Genomic DNA, 21,021 nt, shown 5'->3' with positions numbered 1-21,021 from the left:
ACTACAAGTGCAATGCAAAGAAACCGCAAATGCCAAAGTGCACAACGTGATTCCAGAGTAGCCACCTTTGACCGCAATTTTCGAACAGCTAGAGTTACTCTGCCCTCAAAATGGCGGACTGGCCTGACGGGCGAGACGATGTGGAAGTGGTGGCATACTGTCTGTTTAACAACTTACCGCAGATGCGTCCACTCCAGCAGATTTTGAAACTGTTCGACAGCTTATATTCAGTCTCCCTTTCCAAATGGAACACCACCCAAATTGTCAGTCAATGGGACGGCCCGCGCTTTTCACAAATCAGGAGTGATAACGGTATCATTCAGTGCAATGGTTGGCCTTCAGGGTGTTATGTGGTGTGCATGTGCCAGTGTGGCTTACCGCACTCTACAAACTGAACTTCACCGCATAGCACGCTCTGCGCCAACCATTGCCACGAATGATAGGGTTATCATGATATCATGAGTTAAGATATCATCAGTTAGGAGTTAAGATATATGAGTTATCAGTTGAGATATCGTCAGTTCAGATATCATGTGATTGGGTAAGAGTGGACCGCTGACAAAACAAGCGCACATTGGTGCTGCTGTCGTGTAACTTCGTGGTTTTCGCGTTTTGGTGAGGTGAGGTCAGGGCACTATATCTGCCTCGCACATGAAGTTTCCTTTCGTATCTCCTTCGCGCAATGGCATCCATCATCGAAAACAACAATCAAAACAAGGCATGTGATCGATGTCTGCCCACGCACGTGCCAACGACGGGTCGCGACATCTGGCGTTGTGACGTACCATTGTTTGCAAACATTGCAAACAGCCAGTCCTCTATTAAAACGTACGGGAAGACCATGCGACTGGCTTTGTCCTAGTAAAACAGCATTGTGGGATGATCGATACGGGCATGCATGCGCAGTCTCCTTCTAGCCTTCCATGAGTCACTAATTGCAGGAACTGCGAAAGGGCATAGTCCAAGTAGACGGCTCATTAGCGAGTTCAATTCCAGAGAACGTTCGCAGTATCGGTCCACTAAAGCGCGGTAAGCCAATCGCACTTCCCATTTCCCATTTGAAGTAGAATTTGGCAGCTTCTTTCGTCGAGTGGCTTTCGTTGCGATATTCTGATCCACTAAAACTCGCTATAGACGATTTTAAAAAGATGCGCGCGCCACCAAGCGCGCGGCGCAAAGCAGCATGGGAACTCTGAGGGACACTGCTCTGTCGTCTGCTTCGGTTATGGTTTCCCCGGCTGCCGCTGCTGCTGCGCACACCGGGAATGTTGTTGTTCTTCTTGTACCTCCGCCTCTGGCACGTGGCCTCTGGTCGTCTCGTAACCCTGTATTCACACGAGTCAGTTTTCTGCCGGCTGACGCTCAGGCGGCAGGGAACGTCACCGCTCTCTGGTGCCACGTGACCGGCGCTCTTCGCCACGTCACCACTTTCTGATCTCCGGAGCGGCAGTCAGAGGCAGCCGGATATCTTGTCCTCCCGGCACAGATTCTGACGACCGACGGCGTCTGTTGCCGGCAGAAGGAGAAGGTGACGCAACGGATACTTATCGCGCTTGCTTTTTATTTCATCAGGATTGTTCTGTATGTGTCCCATACAACGGCATTCACTGTACTATGGCCAATTCTGAATTGGAACGCCAACGATGCTTGGCTTTACCGCGAAAGTGCAACGACACACCGGCGCAGCAGCTTTGGAACAATTATGCAATGCATAGATAGATGCCTACAATGTAGTGTTGCATAGGAAGCTTTTTCTCTACGTCAGACGAAACAGACACGGAATACAAAGCATGAATTTTATAAACGCGGATATTTATTTCGCTGGACAGACGTTGACTACACATAATCGTTCGCTTGCACCTTTCCAATACATGTATAGAAACATAATAATTGGAAGCTACTCGTCCTACTGAAAGGAAAATAAAAACTGATTTGATTTAATTTAATTTAATGTAATTAATTATTGACTACCTGTAGCTCGACACCACAGCTTCATTGCCAGTCCATCACTTGTCGGCACGCTGTAGCGCCTATATTGATGCTCAGCATCGAGAAACGCTTCATTAGTGGAAAATAAAACCGAATGTGACAACGTCTGTTATCATAGTACTCCGACAGGCGTTTGGGTCGTCCACACGGAGATTTGGGTTAATGCTGTTTTACATTCCATAGCGCTTCTTCGGAACTTATTCTTTGGCCCATATCTTGTCCCGTTTCTCACGTGAATGCACTCTGAACCATCAACAAGGAGCCAAAGCGCAAGAAGGTTTTTCTTTCATTGGTCCATCCTACGCTAGACACGAAATTCAAGCGCGAATACAGAAGGGATCGGAAAACTGACAGCCGCCGGGAAAATGACTCGTGAGAATGCTAGATAACGAGCGGGCGTCTTAAGACGCGTAGTGACCTCGTTTGCTCCCGACCTTCTTGACCTCCTGCTAGTGACCTCCCGACTTGCTGCCGGCAGAAAACTGACTCGTGTGAATACAGGGTTATGCTCTGAGCACGACCTACTTTATAAGAACACGACCATTACACTTGCGCCTCTCTCCAGCGCCGGAGAAAATGTTTCTCTTAGTGGCCGCTGGAAGGTCGTGGCGCCACAAGTAACCCGCACAGGAGACGCCGCTCCACGTGTTGATACGGTAGTTTTCGTTCCTGACTTGGGTGCCTGTTTCTACCGTGTGAAGTTCTGGTTAGTCGCATGTCGTCCATTGAGTGGTTTGTGATGGTGTACTGCACCATCCCACTCTGCAAGTCGAAGAAAGGAGTGTCGGACCCGAGTATTTCGTACCGCGAAAGGTCCTGAGGGTGTCGAGTGTATGCGCAACGTGATTGTAATGAAAAAGCAAAGTAGATGCGGTGAGATTTCTGCCAAATAGTCAGCAGACAAAATTAAATGGAATAAAAACAAGTGTCTGTTCAGTTATGTGTGCTGTGTTCTTTGTAAAACTTTGAATTAAAACCAACTAAAACTGCGTGCTGTCCAGTAGTGACAATGAAATGACAGCTAACATACTCATTCGCAAAGTCAAGTAACTACGGGCCCACGCATAAATTTTGGAGCACGATCGCGCATGGCAATACAGCCGCGTACATTAATTACTACATCGTTTGTGGCGTCTTATGGCCGTGATGCTTTTGCGCCACAAAACACACAATCACTCATCTCAGTTCAACTTCGTATTATCATCGGTTGAAACACAGTGTGAAGCGATGAATGTTTTACCAAGAACATTAGTCAAATCGGACCCCCGGGATACCACACATCCTGTACAAGCACTGTCCCAAGCAAGGCGGCTCTAGCGCGAAAATTCATGTATTTTGTATTCATGTAGAACTAACTTGCGCTAAGCATGCACATTACACGTCTTTCGCATCAGGATACACGAAAATAACGCGTAGACATACGCACAAAACAATGCAAATAAACATTGCCGATATTACAGCAGCCCTCTCCCGTTCGCTTGTGGGGTGCGCACGTGGCGCCCCTAGCGAGCATGTTGAGCGCGAAACCGGCTTTCCCTGCTTCGGGCCGCGGACAGCGGACCCATAGGGGGATCGGCGAGTGTCATGGTCGTGTCATAGAGTAGGTCGTGGCTCTGAGGCGCTAGAAGTTCCCATGAGCCCTTGCGTGCCACAGGTGGCGCTTGCTTTTCTAAAAACGTGTATTACCTGCGGAGGTTGCCATTCAGACGCCGATTCGCGGGAGACGTTGTTCTCGTGGCCACGACAAGCTGATTGGTTAACTGGCGTGACCTGCACGCAAAACGAAATGTTTACGTAAGAAGGAAACATTGTGAGCATATTAGTTTCTGTTCCTCATGTTACATGTGAGGTTTGCCTGCCCAGTGTGGCGGCATGGTGCACGTGCCGCAGGGTAGGAAAACTCCGCTATGTAAGTACCTAGTATACATAATAATAATAAAACGCATGTATTTCTTGTTCACAGCATATAATGGCATTCACGTGCGTTCCTAACTTGAGCAACGAACTTCGACAATGAGGGGGGGGAATATGTTTATTGAAGAAGAAGAAAAAAGGAAAGGGGGTTAGGTCAGACAGGCCGAGGCTGACTTGCTATTCCCAAAAGAGGAAAAAGAAGCAAAAAAAAGGAAAAGAGAAAGTGTCGGGGGACGATGGGTGGCTCAAAGCCCAGTGTCCTTCAGGTAGCGCAGGAGGGCTCGGGTGACTGCCCACTGTCTGGAGTGCCGGACAGGTCCCAGCAGCGTCGCCAGGGAAAGTTCCCTGTGGCCTAGGGAAGTGAGAGTTGAGGCGAGAACGGCTCGGGGCCGGCGTACCGCTTACAGTGCAACAAAAGATGGCATATGTCGGCGACTGCAGCACTGCACGGACACATCGGGGACGTCCGTCTACCCATCTTAGAGAGGAGCAGCGGGGCCAGGGCAGCGTCGAGGCGTAGGCGATGGAGGATCGACTCCTCCTGTCGCTACAGCCTCTGGGAGAGGGTGAGTTCCATCCTCAGGTCCAAGTCGATGGAATGGAGGAACGTGTCTGTCAAACAGCGTTTGAGCTAAACGCGAGTGTGCTGCGAGACGTCTGGCGGCGGATCTGTATCAGACAGACGATGGAATGAGAGGAATGGTGGTGGTCATAGTGGTGGCAGCTGCCCTGTGCGGCGCGTATTTCCCGGCAGGTCGATGTGGCTGGGGACCCATTGAAGCCACACGCTGTGGCCGGAGGCGTTGAGACGGCTGTATGTCGTGAGGGCTAGAGAGCAGATGTCTGTGACGATCTTGGAGCAAGGAGAAGATAATATTTGCAGCGCCGCCTTGCTATCCGTAAGCACAGTCCAGTTGTTTGGGGGCCTCGTTGATATAAGTTTCAGGGCTTCATTGATGGCGGCGAGCTCTGCTTCGGTGGAGGATGTCTGGTGAGGAAGCTTGAGCGCTAGTTCGTAATTTTCAGAGGGCACAACAACGGCTAAAGTTGAGGCGCCCGCGGAGACCGACGCGTCTGTGTAGACCGCTACTCTTCGGGAGTGCACGTGACTATGTGTGACTGAGGTGTTCCAGCACGAGTTGAAGCAAAGCGACTGGAGGGTGGTCGCCTTCTTTGAAGGCGCCAGGGACGCGGGAGGAGTAGCGAGGGTCCACATGGGAGGGGGGTGGGACGGCATGTTGGATGGCGAGGGGATAGGCATCCTTAGCCGCAGAACGCAGGACTCGAAAGCGGACGATGGGCACTCCATGGCGATACCTGCCAAGTAGTGGTGCGGGTGACGTGTCAGGTACCTTGTGTAGATGCGGAGGATCTCCTTGTCACGCAAGGTGGGAATCGGTGACTCCTTCGCCTCTGTGAGAACGGAGACAGTCTCTATCGTCTTAGGGACGCCCAGGCAGACACGAAGGCTGCGGGCCTGGAGGTTGAGGAGCTTCCGTTCGCTAGCTCTGCTTAGTCCATGTAAGATGGGGAGGCTGTAGCGCAGCGTTCCATGTACAAGAGAGCAGTGGACAGACCTTCTTCTTCTTCATCCCCGGGGAAATGGCCGTTATCCACTAAGGGTGATTGGCCAGTACCAGATGAGGGTCATAGGCGTGGATTTTCCTGAACGCTAGCTATATATGAGAGCAGGAGGAGGAGGAGGAGGGGGTTGAGGCTTGTCGGAATAACGATAGGTGTGGGACTCGCGGAGGATAGCCGTGAAGTTAAGTGCAAGAGAAAAGGCGAAGATACGTTCGCTGCTCAAAAGCGCTGGCTAAGAGTCATGAAGGCAGCCACACTAGATGCTACCGTCCAGTTCCACCTCCCAGCATGCGAAGACCCGAACGATAGAAGAGAGCCTAGGCAGAGGGGGGCGCCTTGAATTTTCAGAGGGCGAACCAGATAGCTCTGACGAAGTCGATCGTAGAGGCGACAGTGGAGGAAGAAGTGTTCCACTGTTTCGTCCTGTCCACAGTGTGGGCACAATGGCGAATCGTGGACGCCGGCCCGATGCAGGTAGAAGTTTAGGGGGAGGGCAAGGCACCGGGCGCGCGTTAAGAATACCTCTATGAGGCGCGAGGAGCAGTCGGGCTGCCATGGAGATGACAGGTGGTCGTATCTGGGGGGAAGTGAGCGGCACGCTGAAAGCTCCAAGAATCTCCGGTATCTGGATTTAACGATTTGGGGAAGCGGTTGCAAGGTGTCGATGACGGGCCCAGTAAGGGAGATCTTCGCCAGGCTGTCGGCTGCTTCATTGAGCGTGAGGCCCTTGTGTCCGGGGATCTACGTTAGCACGACTTCGGAGATGTGGGGCGGAGTGAGGGAGGCAAGCAATTGCAGCAGTGGGCTAGACGGGTTCGCCAGAGATGAGATGACTGATAGGGAGTCTGATAGGAGCAGCGTCTTGCAATAGCGGGCAGGGACCATCCTAAGAGCCAGAACAATAGCGAGGAATTCGCTCTCAAAGACTGGGATGTAGTCAGGGAGGTGGATGGGGAAGTGGCCATCAAGACGGGGGAAAACGAGGCCCACGCCGGCGCGCTGACCAGAGACGGACGCGTCAGTTGCTACCACCAGGTGCTCAGGAAAGTGGTCAATGTGGCGATTGAGGATTACCTCAAGCTTGTTGTGGTCTGTAAAACTGGTGCCGGGTTGAAAGACATCCTCAACCTTCACAGATGGGCAGAAGAGGGGGCAGCAAGGCGGAGGGACGTCTGTCAGCGACACACCCAAAGGTTTCAGTAAAAGCTCGGCGAAGGCCAACTGCGGGGTGTTTGATTTGCGCCATCGCCTATCCAGCCAATAACGCATGTCCCTGAGGGCTTCATTGTGCCTCAAAGACAAAGGGCTCTGGCACAGGGAGAGGAAAGTGTTAATTGTCAGGACACGGAAACGTGATTTCAGAGGGAGGATGCGTGCTTCGCAGCATAGTGCTTGATTCGAGGTGTATTTAGGGAGGCCCAAACAGAGACGTAGCGCCTTCCTCTCGATGATGAAGAGCCTTCGGAGGCGGTAATCAGGGAGGTGGGAGAAAAGGACGCAGCCGAATTCCAGGACAGGACGGATGTAGCACTTGTAAACGAGCAGGATGGCGTTTCTGCGCATCCCAATACGGGTGCTGGAGCAGCGAGAGAGAAGGCTACATGCCTTCGTGGCTTTTTGGCTGACAACCTCCAGATGGTGGGCCCAGTCCAAGTGTCCCTCATACCAGACACCGAGGTATTTCAGCAGGTTCGTCTGGCGGATGGACTCGGAAGCAACCTTGAGATCGATCGTCACAGGGCTCGAAGGGTAACTAGAGGGTGTGAAAAGGAGCACCGCGCACTTCTGGACGTTCAGCGAAAGGTGAACAGAGCGCATCCAGGCGGAAAGTGCGTTGAGGTACTCTTGCAGCTTCTCATATAGCAGGTGCAGCGACGGGGAAGAGGCAAAGAAGGCTATGTCATCAGCGTAGGTTATGGTGAGGATGTTCTGGTCTAAGGGCAGAGAGCTCATCAGGATATTAAAAAGCAGGGGTGACAGGACGGAGCCTTGGAGTACGCCTCTGTGTTGAGCTTGCTGCGAGGAGGTAAAGCGGCCATCTGAACAGAAGAACGACCTCCCTGTAAGGAAGCTGTCGACCCAGGAGATGATGTAGGGGGGAACGCGCACCGAAGCCATTATGTGGAGTAGGACGCTGTGCTCCACGCTGTCATAAGCCTTAGCAACATCTAGTGCAACCAGGGCAGAGATATCTCCAGTCTCGCGCGCGTGGCGGATCTGGCTTTCAAGATTCACATGCGCCATCCAGATAGAGCATCGAGGGCGGAACCCAATCTGGCTATCATTGAGTACCGATGAGGCCTCTAAGTAAGACTCGAGCCGGTGGTGCAAAACGCGCTCTATGGTCTTGCAGAGGACAGAAGTCAGTGCAATTGGGCGGACGTTGTCTATCTCCAGGCCCCTCGAGGGAACTTTCTTGATGACCGCCACTCTCGCAATTTTCCAGGCACCGGGGATCCATGCGTGCTCCACGGATACATTCACGATATTTAAAAGTTCATGAGGGTGAGACGCCCACAAAGACTTCACCATTGCGCCGGTGATGCCATCCGGACCGGGTGCAGATCTAGGTAGGGAGCGCACTACAGCATCGAGCTCCTCTTCAGTTACAGGGTAGAAGCCAGATGGCGACGCTTGGGGAAAGGGAGGGCCACGAGGAACTGCATTCCGGAAGCGTAGGGAGAGACCTTTGGCAACAGCTTCAAGCCTGGCTTTTGCGACGTCGTCAGGGGCGACAGAAAGCTCATTGCATGAGGCGCTAGAGAAAGACCTCCGAATGTAAGCGATGTGCTTGTACAAGGCCTTCCTGCGCTTCGGGTGGGACAGAAAGGAGTTGCGGCTATTATAAAAGACTTGCTTAGCGGCGGAGATGGTACGCTTGAAGACGGCCTTGAGGAATTGGTAGTTCTTCCAATTTGCATGGGACGTGTTTGAGAGAACCTGCTTCCAGGCGGCCTTGCGGCGGCGATAGGCTCTAGTGCATTCCTCGGACCACCAAGGCGCACAATTTGACGATGAGTGCTTCTCAAGGAGAAACGTAGCCGTCACTATTGAGCGTGAGAGTGCATCGGTAGCTCGGGAAGCGCGGTCCACGGCAGGTAGTCCAGCACTTTCGTCAAGGAGTAGGGCGAGGCTTGTTTGCTGCAGAGAGCGGCTACAGTGAGAGCGGACCGAGATAGTCTGCTTGTCATGGGTCGGAACTTCAAAGAAAATAGGGAGATGGTCGCTCTTCGAACCCCAATCAGACGTTTTCCACGACGACACCCGTACTGATGGGGAGCAGAGAGTGAGGTCGAGAACAGATCGCGTCGTCCCGCGTAGGAACGTTGGGGAGCCGTCATTCGCTACAGAGAGATTACGCAGGCAGATCCAGTTCCAGAGTTCCCTACCGCATGCGTCAGTCTTGAGGCCCCAAGTGGTGTGATGGGAGTTGAAGTCGCCGACGACGAGGAACTGATGAGATGCGTTAGCAAGAACATTGTTGAGGATAGAAGATGATTGAAAGCCTGCCGGACAGTACACGTTCACTATCGTCAAAGGACCGCCATGAGGGAGCGTAATCTGAACGGCAAGAGCTTCGCATGAGGGAGATGAAGTCTGAGATAACACACAAGAAGAATGCGCCAGTTTTAAGGAGATGAGTGTTGCGAGGCCACCACCCTTGCCCGCAGGCCTGTCCAGGCGGTAGACCTGGAAGCCAGGGAAGAAAAAAGTGCGATGGGGGGCTAACCACGTTTCTTGTAACGCAATGATGTCGGGTGAGCAATGAGAAGCAAGAGTATGAAGGTCTGACAGGGCAGATGATACTGAGAGGCAATTCCACTGAAGTACACGTAGGCTACTCATCAACTAAGATCGATTGCGCCACAGCAGCATCAAGAACGTCACTGCTACCCTTGCTTTGGTTGACTTTCCTGGATCGCTTGCCGATTGGGCTGTCACAGGGGCTACACCACCTTGTCGCAGATGGAGAGGCGCCGCGTTTAGAGATGGACAAAGTTAAGTCCATGGCATCAGCTGTCTGGTCCGCGCACTGGGCAGAGGCTTGATTAGAAGCTGGCTGGTTGAGAGTCGAGGGACGATGATCAGGGGTCTGTATAGGAGGCTGGGCATTCTGTGTTGACACCAGGGGGACTGGATTGTTCAGAGGGATGACTGAGACAGCTCCCGAGATCGCAGATGACAGCGACGCAATCATTGAGCAGATGGAGTTCATTTCTTCTCTTATTTTGGACACGGCGGCTTCAACAGCGCAGTTAATCATTTTCTGCAGCCTATCTTCGGGAAACGCATTGGCTTGGGTTCTTCCTGCGAAGCCAGAGCTGCGACCTCGCAATGAAGCGAAGGCGTCAGCTCGCGAGCAGTGGCGAGAGTCCATGATTTCTAACAGAGACGCCTCCTGGTCACGGCAAGGGCACGACTGGCAATCTGCAAAGTGAGATTCGCCACATAGGCAGCATCTCAAGGGGGTGCCATCAGAACATGCAGATTCATCATGGGCTTCACCACAGCGACGGCAGCGAATGTCAGATTTACAGCTCTTGGTAGTGTGACCAAACCGGAAGCACCGCCTGCACTGCAGTGGCCTGCGCTTGTACGGATCGACGCGGAAAATGAGGGGCCAGGACTTAATCTCGGATGGGCAGATGTGTCCAGCAAACGTCACGATGACTGACTCCGTTGGGATACGGCGCTCGTTCTCTATCCTGTTGCATCGAAAGACATCGAGGGCATCGAAGTCAGCGAATAGATCGAGAATTTCACTAGCGGCGAGGGAGGTGTCCACACCCCTAACCACCCCCTTAATGCAGGCCAGGTGGTACTGCATGAACGCCTCGACAGGCGATCCCCCAAACGAGGACGTCGACAATAGTGAGCGGATGACGTCCACATTCTCAGATTTGCAGACTATACCGTCCTTTCCGTACTGGCGAACTTCAGAGATTTCGCAGAAATCGGGAGTAACACCCTGCAGACACTCTAGCAGCTTTTTCGGGTTCTTAGAGCGAATGATGGTGCCATTGGTCGGTCGAATAGCAACGGGGATGGATGGAAGACCATTAGCCCTGAATGAGTCAAGTGAAATCAAGCGGATGTCGGCGGTCGCCGACCAGTATGGGTCGGACCCACTGCTGGTAGACGGCATCACCTGTCACTACACTCTACCCTGGCCAATCACCCTTACCACAGTCAGAAGTCAGGAATGGAGTTTCGGCAGCCGGGTGCAGGAACGCAAAAAGACTAGAAGCAGGCGAAGCCTAAGGCTTCGACAGGTACCAGTACGCAAGAGCGGTGCTCGACAGACCTGTAGCGGGCCGTGAACAATGACGAAGAGGCCCACGTGCCTGGAGCACCTGCCTCAGTTCCACCGGCGCGGCCATGGAATCGCCCTTAGTGGGCCATTTCTCCGAGGCTGAAGAAGAAGAGATAGGCTACCATCATCGCCTCTCCGTGGCGTACGATTATCGTCGGTCGGGACTTATGTGGAGGAAGACTATCGTCCTCTACATTTGGTGACCCGGACGTGAACATCAAGAGATAAACTGATGTTCTGAGGCTGGAACAACATAGAAGGGACAGATACAAACAAAGCCTCAAATTGCCTAAGAAATCAACGATGAAAGATGAAAGTCACTGAAAAGGTTAGCCAGCTGTAGGGATCGAACCCACATCTTCTGGATTGCCGGTCCAGGGCTCTACGAATTGAGATAAGCTAACACGCCTCTCCAGTGACTTTCGGGGTGCGTCATCTGAAGGGACGACAAACCAGCCACTCACTCTCACTCACCCTCCTTTCACTCTTACATTTTTGCTCACTCATACACACATTCATACGACGGAAATCGACGCAAGCGGCACCTGTTGAACAAGAGATAAACTGATGTTCTGAGGCTGGAACAACATAGAAGGGACAGATACAAACAAAGCCTCAAATTGCCTAAGAAATCAACCATGAAAGATGAAAGTCACTGAAAAGGTTAGCCAGCTGTAGGGATCGAACCCACATCTTCTGGATTGCCGGTCCAGGGCTGGTCCAGGGCCGGTCCAGGGCCGGTCCAGGGCACTGGAGAGGCGTGTTAGCTTTTCGAAAACTTCGTGATGGAGGCCTCGGCCTACAGCACCTCTTTGTCAAACAACTGGTCATGAGACTCTGGTTCATTCGTGAGGAGCTGCATCCAGTTCTCGAGGGAGTAAAACGCATCCTTACATATAATTACATCCCGGAGTTACACGTCACGTTCACAGAGGGAACGATGCGGTTAACAGGCTTTTTCAAGGAGGTCGTTGAGTGCATGCAGTTTTTGAAAGCCAGGTTTACCCTTGAATACCTCTTGTCTGTCAACAAGAAAACGCTGGCGGCCCACTTGATCGATACATTGTTCCCTGTGCCTGTCTATCGAGATATTCCACCCACTTGGCCAGGCAGGGATGTTTTGGTTCGAGTCCAAAGGATGCCAATCAAACCAAACATGAAGACATTCTTTTACAAACTTCATACGTCAACACTACCTGTCAAGGCATGGCTCGCGCAGAAGGGCATATACGTGCCCTGGTCGGCAGACTGCAGGTTCTGCAAAGTTCCTGAAACGCATGATCACCTTTTCTTAGACTGCACAGAAGCCCAGTTCTTCGACTGGGACGATCTCCAGTATAAAGTTTTCAAAACTCGACTTCGGCTTAACCCACACACCATACGGTTTCTCCCATTACACCCGGGGGAAACAGTCAGGTACGATATTGTCATGCTTATAGCCTTGTACTGTCTGTGGAAACTTCGTATGGCTGACAGGAACGAAGAACCGTTAATGCCTCCTATGAAATACTTTAAGATAGAAATATCCCAACTTAAGCTGTGCCTTATGCGATGTTTAGAGCTGCCTGATTGGTTAGAAACATTGTCTGATGCCCTTACGTACTTGTAAAATCGTATGTACAAATTCAAAAGGTCTTCAGTTTCCTCTTTAGACGTTTTGTAATAGCCCACGGCGTTGCTACCGTGTGACGTACCTGTAGTTGTGTGCACTTGTGTGTTTTGTTAATAAAAGGTGGAAAAGAAAAAAAGTTAGCTTAGCTCAATTGGTAGAGCCCTGGACCGGCAATCCAGAAGATGTGGGTTCGATCCCTACAGCTGGCTAACCTTTTCAGTGACTTTCATCTTTCATCGTTGATTTCTTAGGCAATTTGAGGCTTTGTTTGTATCTGTCCCTTCTATGTTGTTCCAGCCTCAGAACATCAGTTTATCTCTTGTTCAACAGGTGCCGCTTGCGTCGATTTCCGTCGTATGAATGTGTGTATGAGTGAGCAAAAATGTAAGAGTGAAAGGAGGGTGAGTGAGAGTGAGTGGCTGGTTTGTCGTCCCTTCAGATGACGCACCCCGAAAGTCACTGGAGAGGCGTGTTAGCTTAGCTCAATTGGTAGAGCCCTGGACCGGCAATCCAGAAGATGTGGGTTCGATCCCTACAGCTGGCTAACCATTTCAGTGACTTTCATCTTTCATCGTGAACATCAAGTTCTGAGCAATTCGGCCCTTCACCATCCCAAATTCTTGACAAAATCGACTAGCAGTAGCACAGCGCCCTACCCATGGAAGCCACCGCCATTACTCGGCTCACGGCGACAGCATCACGACTGCCCTTCTCCTGTCGACTGACTCGCCGACCGCTCACGTACCGCCCCCCTCCACGGTACCGATTCGGACGACCATGCAACGATCCGACCGCTCACTGGCCATGCCATCCTCTAACCGACTATCGCTTGATCGCTTGATGGCTTCCAGGGACCGCCCTGACTGTGCACGGACCCCGGCACACTCATGACCCGCCGCTTCCTTTGTGCATCTCAACGCTCATTCGCAGCCGGCCGCGACACCAGACCAAAGTGCTCGCCTGCCGGTTTCGGCAGTCGCGGCCGCCGACGCCACAGCACGCAATAGCCGGCGTCTCTTAAGTTTTCCCGGCAGCCCTCACGGGTGTCGCAGCCTCACAACAGGGACCCTACGAGCTCTCGCTCCCGTGCCGATTGCGGCACCCCAGGCCACGACTCTGACGCCCAACGATTCGCCCCTCATCTGTCCCGCTCATCGAGAGCTTCTCGCAACGGGTATTGTATGCCGCACCACGAATACGTCCAGTAGTGCACGTCACCCACGGGCGCTCTTGCTCTCTCCCTCCGGTGTAGACGTAGTTCAACGTTCTTCTTTCTCGCCGCTCCGCGTCTGGGGGGGAGCGTTGTAGCTGGCCGTGGACAATGACGAAGATGGCCACGCCGCCTGGAGCACCTGCCCCTGTTCCACCGGCGCGGCCATCGAGATAGGCTACCATCATGGCCTCTCCGTGGCATACCAATGTCGTCGGTCGGGACTCATGTGGAGGAAGACTATCGTCCTCTACAGACCTAAGGTCAGCACACGTGTAGGGCCCCACGACATTACAGAGACGCAACGAAGAACGCTGACGATGTTGTTTACCTTAGAAGAGAGCCATTTGAGCTGCTTCGACCAGGTCAGGCCCCTGTCGATAATGATGCCCAGGTACCTGTAGCTCGGTGCAAAATGCACTGGAGACCCTGCGACGTGGAGTGGGAAACTACGGAAGGAGCGGCGGGTAATCGACAATGAGGGAAACAACAGCGACAAACGCGGTACGATACGCACCAGCGCACTTCCTGTTCATGCTAGAAAGTGCAATATAAGGCACAGGAGTAACAATAAGTGCACACACACAACGCTCAACGCTGAAAGACAGCGCTTGACGTGTGTGCTTGTTATTACCCTTTGCCTAATATTGCCCTGTGCACCATCACGCCGAGGAAGAGGTCCCAGTGTCATTGCGTGTCCTTCTTCCTTGACATTCTTTCACCTTCCCGTTCCGTCATTTCTCTTTTGCATTGTCCACAGCTATTCTTTAAACAAAAAAAGCTATCGCTTAAACGTTTTCTAAGTCGTAATCGATGGCGGGGAAGACGCCCAATCGGTGTGTTCTAAGCACTTCGGAAAACAGCAGATTCCAAAGTCGTCCCTGGTGGCATATGCGACTCAGGAATTGGGGCTATGTCGATTAATTAATTGGAATTTCTAGTGTGTGTCTGCCCGCGTGGCGGCAGTCTCAAATATGCTATAGCTTTTTCGGTAGGTCACGCGTGAATAAGAATTTTGGTTCGCTGTCAGTGGAGGTGGGATATGTAAAAAGGTTATGCAGAGATATAATGACACAATAAAAAAAATAAGATCTCGTACTCTGAATTCATGAATGTTGTTAGCAAGTGAGCCAGGTGTCGAGTTGTTGTGACGCACCCAAGTGCGCGGTGACAGGTTGACCGAGCGATGAATGGCCCAAATTGAGAATTGCCAAGGAGCACTATCAAACTGAAAGGACTCAATGAACAAACGCTTCATTTCCTTTCCCTTGTACGTTTGCGTGTCCAAAGACACCAGTTATTTGCTAACATTGGGACGGGAGGGTTTCTTGCACGCGACAGTGGCAAAGCAGACTATAATTCTGTCGTCTGCTTTCAAAAATGTACAAAGGCGGATCACTCCACTGCAACTGATACACCAACCTCACTATACAAGACCTTTGAAATGAGGTGGACAAGCGGAAAGCCTGCATGGATAACTCAAAATGAAGTCGTTGACGTTGTTGTTCCTGCATAAAGGAGCTGCTGCAAATGTTGTAACTGCCAGCTGAATTTTACCCGTAATGCTTCACTCTGCAGGAAACCCACGTGATGCTTATCTAATTAAACTACACAGGTCGGCTCGCCTAATTGTTCAATCCGGAACCCTGTAGGTGACAGAGCACGTGCTGGTCATCTGCCGACGGTTCGACTCTAGTCGGCAAACAATGAAGAGCGGCCTCGATAAACTAAACCATCGACCCTTCAGCGTCCAGAAGGTATTGGGAGTTGGTCAAAGCGCTGTCTGCCCTGGCAAGCTATATCAAGGACAGCTTGCTGAACACTCAGTGTTCAGCGGTCTCACCAAACGAAGCGTGGTGGAAAAGCTGGCCGCACCGACGCGACTTACGCCTCAATTTTTTTCTTCCACACATATCTATCTATATATATAGACCTGTGTGGTAGAAATTTAGAACCGCTGGAAGAACCGTTTATTTCTATTTGTTTCAGAGCAAAAAAATATTGGGTCTCACTCTCGTATGACTTAGGTATATTAGCAAACATCAGAGAACAAACCATAGTCTAATATGGCATAAATATAGATTTTATCTCCCTAACAACAAGTTTGGGTTACAATTAGTGCAAGGCATGACTGGAACTGACAAACCCATAAACCTGTTATGTGCAGATGCAAAATTCCTGGCAATTTCGACTTGCTCGAGGAGAAGAATGACTCTCTTTTTTTTTTCCGGAAGACTTAACAAAAATGGAAATAAACTGACTTTTTATTATTCGGTGACTAAAATGTATAAGAACACGGGTGTTCACCATACAGATAAAAAGTGAAATAGCTTTTATTTTGTCTAACTCAAAAACTCCTACGTTTCGTTGATATTGTCGCCTCGTTTATGCATTATATTTTGCCAGACATTTATATATTTTTTTTATTTTTAGGATCGCAAATTTTGTGCCAATTTACCGACACCGAGGAAAAATACAGAGAGAAACCGGTGTTTTCCCGTTTTCATTTTTTTCCCGAGGGCCTCCCATCTTTACGCAGGCCTAACCCTCGTGCAACATATTGGAGAAACTCGCTCGCACAGCTTCGAATGAAGCGCGAAAACATCGTGACTCGTAAACAACAAAGCTAAACAACAGGTAAACAAACAAACAAACAAACAACAGGTCGTGATAGGTAAACAACAACCACAACTGTCGGGCAACAATATGTATAGCACGTGAAAAGGTGTTTACTTGCTACTGCCTAGATGTTTATTGCTTGCAGAGATGTGTACTTGCTTCCCGTGACTCTGGTCACGAATAGTAAGTAAACACCGCTGCTACGTTTACTACTTCCATTGCACTTCCACTGCGTCCCCGTTGCACAACGTTTTCTTTCTTATTTTCTTGTTCTTATCTTTTCTTTCTTATATATGTGTTTTTGTTTCTTTTTTAAGCGTGAGCGCCGGTTGAATGTGGAACCTCTCGAAGTTTCGAATTTTTCCGGATAAAAATATGCACGCTCGACAACGCCGACATTCCGCTGTTAGCTCAGAACAGCCGCTTGAGAAATACAAGGAAACGCTTTCACTTGTACATCTCTTGTCGTTGGCATTCCATCAGTTAGCATTCCTGGGGCTAGCTAAATCAAGCCTTTCCGTAAACGTACTCCGCAATGTCGAACAGGCTAGGTGTTTTAAATGTGTTTTAATATATTTCCTTTGCCTCTTTGCGTTTCAGCTGGCACGTTTGCAGCTCTCCTCTTTCCACTCAAGGTAAACTAAAAATGTTGTTGTTGGATAAAATGTTGGATTTTACGGAATCAAGGCATTACCGTCGCACGTACAACAGCGAAAGCGGATCAAGAATGATTTAAAGAATCATGAATCAAGATTCATGAGAAAAACCACGATGAGAATCAACAAAGAACCATGAATGATGGTAAAAGAAAAGAATGGATATCAAGAGCTAGCGACTATGTCGTACATTGTTTTCACTTTACGTTGCTTAAGCAGAAGAAGAAGAAGAAGAAGACTAGGCCAACTAGGCGAGAAGCAAGATGGCGGTGCGGACTCCCGTAGCATTTTTATGCTGCTCAAGGTGATTGCGAGTAACTCTTTCGTGGATGCAACGAAATGGATTGCAATGACAGAACTCCTCAACAGCGTAACATTAAAAAATGGCTAGGAAGCAAGCGAGCTGGTGAAGATGAGACTTCGTGTTTGTGTCTGTCCTTTCGTGTTCCCTAGTCTCGGGGTTTTACAGCAGCGTAACATTGAAAGGGGGGGGGGGGGGGTATATATAAGTTTAATAAACAGGAGGTGGCGTCCACGCAAGGAGAGGTCAGCCAGACCTATGTCGGCTTGCTACGCCCTGGTGGAGCAAAAAAAAGAAGAAAAGAAACCGGCCGGTTTCTTTGCAGTGGGGGCGAGTGCCCAGGGCCGCGGTTCTCAGTTCACAACGTAACACTCAGTTGGGTGTCCTGTAGGTATTGCAGGAGAGCCCTTGTAACGGCTCCCTGCTGTTGGCGTGCGACGGGGCCGAGAAGCACGGCCAGTGAGAGCGAGCCGTGTCCCAGGCGTTGGAGGCGATTGGCGAGGACAGCGCGGGCTGCAGAGTACTCCGAGCAGGTTAGTAGGAGGTGCTGAACGTCTGCTACTGCGCCACAGGTAGCGCAGCTAGCTGAACGACGCTTTCCGACCCTGCACAGGTATTGCGGTGTATATGCGACGTTGAGTCGGAGCCGATGCAGCAGCGTTTCTTCTGCGCGGACGAGCTGCTGGTATGGAGCGAATTGCATTGTCGGGTCAATGGACTGGATATACGCATTGGAGCGTACAGCGTCTTCGACAGAGCGACGCATTTCGGAGGCACACCACTCGCGGATCTTTATAAGACAGGCGGACGATGTGAGCGGCATACACTCTAAATCGTTTTACACCATAAAGGGTGTAAATCAAAATGTTCATGGCGCACACCTTTTCAGGTGTATTTTAACACCCTCATGGCAATTGTGGTGTAAAGGGTGTAACGCCGAATAAAATTGCTGGGTTTGTAGCAATATGCTGGTAACTGTGTATTCACAATTACCAGCATATTGCGTATAATCACATTGAGGTCCGTATATGTATGCACATCAAGGTGATTAATTATGTGTGTAAACATGCACAGCCGACATACAGGCAATCATATATGGCATGGCTGTTGTGCATGGCAATGAAGCATGGCAGCTGTATATAGCTTTTCGTGAAATTGTAGACCTTCTCATGCGCAGGTATACCTCCCCCATATACATGTTGACTACTTAGAACGTTGCATTTATTCGTTTCTTCAAGGCTTTGCAGTGTTGTACCCACAAATATCCAACCCCTGTAAAATGCATTACGTTGTTCATTATCCGCGACTCATCAGGATGTTTGGTCCTCTCCTATCTGTATGGTTGTACGCGTTTCGAAGGGACACACTAGCATTTTAAAGATGTTGCTAGAAAAACTCGACATTTTAAGAACATAACCCTTTCATTAGCAAGAAGACATCAATTTTATCAAATGTATGTGTGATTGCAGCCCTTCATCAGAAATGCCACATCTACTGATGGTTCCAAGGGGATAATACTTCAACATGCCCCAGAAGCAATTCAGAGTTACATTCATGACCGTGATATTCACGCAGAATCTATAGTCTATGTGAAAAGTGCAGTTGATAATGATAACACATTTGCTGCTGACTGTGTTATTGCCAAAGAATCTTCCGAGGAGGACTTACCCGTGTTCGTTGAGATTGGAGGCATATATGTTATTAACTCTGATACCATTTTCTCATACAAACATTAACTGCAGTTGAGTATGATGAGCACTATCATGTATTTGTTCTGTCTTGCAATGAGGAGTGACGTATTATAAGAAATTTAAGCACTATCTCAACAGATCTTCTAAATCTGCATACATTATCAGATGGTAGGCGTGTTGTAAATCCACGCCATGCACTTTTGTAATGTAACTTCCCGTTCCCTGTTGTTGTATACCGGGTGTCTCAGTTAAATCCCGGGCTAAATAATTCGCGAATGGGTGCACCAATCGAAGTGTCTGTTTGATACCACCTACAAGCCGCGCACCCTGTCAACGAGTGCGAGGGGCTCATTATTTAAATAAAAATTTGTTTTGTGAAAAACATGACTTCTAAAGCAGGGCGCCGTCGGCATTAAAATGGGTACTACCCCTTTTGAGACCTTCGGTGGACACCTTTTAAAATCTGCCATGGAAACAGGTCACTTGTTCCACTAACTAATTGGTTTCGGTTTACAAATTTTTGTAGCGGCTGGTCGCGGTGAAGCGCAAAAGGACGCTCTTCCACTCTCTTATCCACTCTCTTATCCACCAATGAATTGCGCGTTTTTGAGCTTACTTCGCTATAGGGAGTGCTGAAGAGAAAATGGAAAGCATGTGATATCAAGGCACTATGTGATTAACTGTGTTTCCTCCATGCGATCATAACTGAGAAAGGGCGCATATCAGTCAGATAAGCAGGGTGGGGACTGGCGTAGCCTGTCTGACGCTGTTACTTTTTCTTCAGCACTCTCCTTTGCGAAGTAAGCTCAAGAACACGTAATTCATTGGTGGATAAGTGAGTGGAAGAGCGTCCTTTTGCGCTTCACCGCCACCAGCCGCGACAAAAATATGTAAACCGAAACGAATTAATTACTGCAACAAATGACCCGCTTCGGAGGCAGATTTTGCTCTAAAAGCTCTCCACTGAAGGTCCCAAAAGGGGTAGTACCCATTTTAATGCCGATGGCACCCTGCTTTAGAAGCTATGTTTTTCACGAAACTCGTTTGGACTTTTATTTAAATAATGAGCGCCTCCCACACATTCACACGGTGCGCAGCCTGTAGGAGGTATTGCACAAATACTTACAAATACTTACAAAAGAAAGTTATTCGATTGGTGCACCCATTCGCGAATTATTTAGCCCGGGGATTTAACTGAGACACCCTGTATATTTACTTTTGTTCATGTGAACGAAAATAAACATACTCCCTTTATACACCCAGGCGACACACTTATCACCATATTTCACCTGAGGGTGTAGTACACCATTGTTACACCCTCAGGAACTTCCAAAACAAAGTTGTAGGGTGTGAAAGAGGTGTGATCTTTGTTAATACACCTATTTTACACCTTTAAAGGCGTGAAAAGATTTAGAGTGTACTAGCTGGCGGGCCGACGTCTTGGTGGGCACGCCTCGCGGCGGCGTCCGCTCGGGAGTTCCCACTGAGGCCAATGTGGCTGGAAATCCATTGTAGCCGCACACCGTGGCCAGAGCCGCAAAGAGAGTCGCATGCGGCGATGATAGCCGTTTGGAGGCCGCTGATCATTTTTGTGGCGTGAGAACTCAGGATCTCCAGGGCTGGCTTGCTGTCGGTGAGGATCGTCCACTCTGCAGGTGGGGAGGACGAGATGTGCTGAAGGGCCATATTGATTGCGAATAGCTCTGCTTCCGTAGAGGACGTCTCGTTGGGGAGCTTGGACGCTTTCTCAAAATCTTCGTGGGCCACATAAAAGGCTGCAGGTGCTCCACCAGGTATCACAGACCCATCAGTATAGACGGTCTGCCTTCCGTGGTGCAGCGAGGCTAGGTGTTCCAGGGCAAGTTGATGTGCTACAGGCGCTGGCGTGTCGCTTTTTTCCCCGAGGCCATGGATAAATGTGCATATGGGAGGTTGGTCGAGAGCCCATGTTGGGGTAGCATACGATACGTGAGATGTGGGAGGTGGGACAACACCCTTCAGACGGCGCACTGCGCTACCAAAGGCAGACGCGGGGCTGTCGTGGTCAATGGTCCTGAGGTAGTGGAAAGGGTGCCGAGTCATTAGCCGCGTGTAAATGCGGAGGGTCTCTCTATCTCGCAGGGTGGTAACA

At 50.2% G+C, this 21,021-nt stretch overlaps 1 protein-coding gene across 13 annotated transcripts in view; it reads right to left on the bottom strand.

Annotated features, from left to right (window-relative positions):
- Positions 1-21,021, bottom strand: part of LOC135388830 (gonadotropin-releasing hormone II receptor-like) — a 774,956-nt gene that overhangs the window by 172,563 nt on the left and 581,372 nt on the right. The window contains exon 9 of one of the 13 annotated variants that reach the window (XM_064618671.1): positions 3,676-3,759. The exons of the other annotated variants lie outside the window; for them this stretch is intronic. The gene's annotated coding sequence lies outside the window, so the exon portion shown is untranslated. The remainder of the gene's footprint in view (positions 1-3,675; positions 3,760-21,021) is intronic. 13 annotated transcript variants of the gene reach the window in all.

The sequence above is a fragment of the Ornithodoros turicata genome, chromosome 3, assembly GCF_037126465.1.
Source record: "Ornithodoros turicata isolate Travis chromosome 3, ASM3712646v1, whole genome shotgun sequence".
Classification (NCBI taxonomy): Eukaryota; Metazoa; Arthropoda; class Arachnida; order Ixodida; family Argasidae; genus Ornithodoros; species Ornithodoros turicata.
This window is presented reverse-complemented; position numbering and strand designations above follow the sequence as displayed.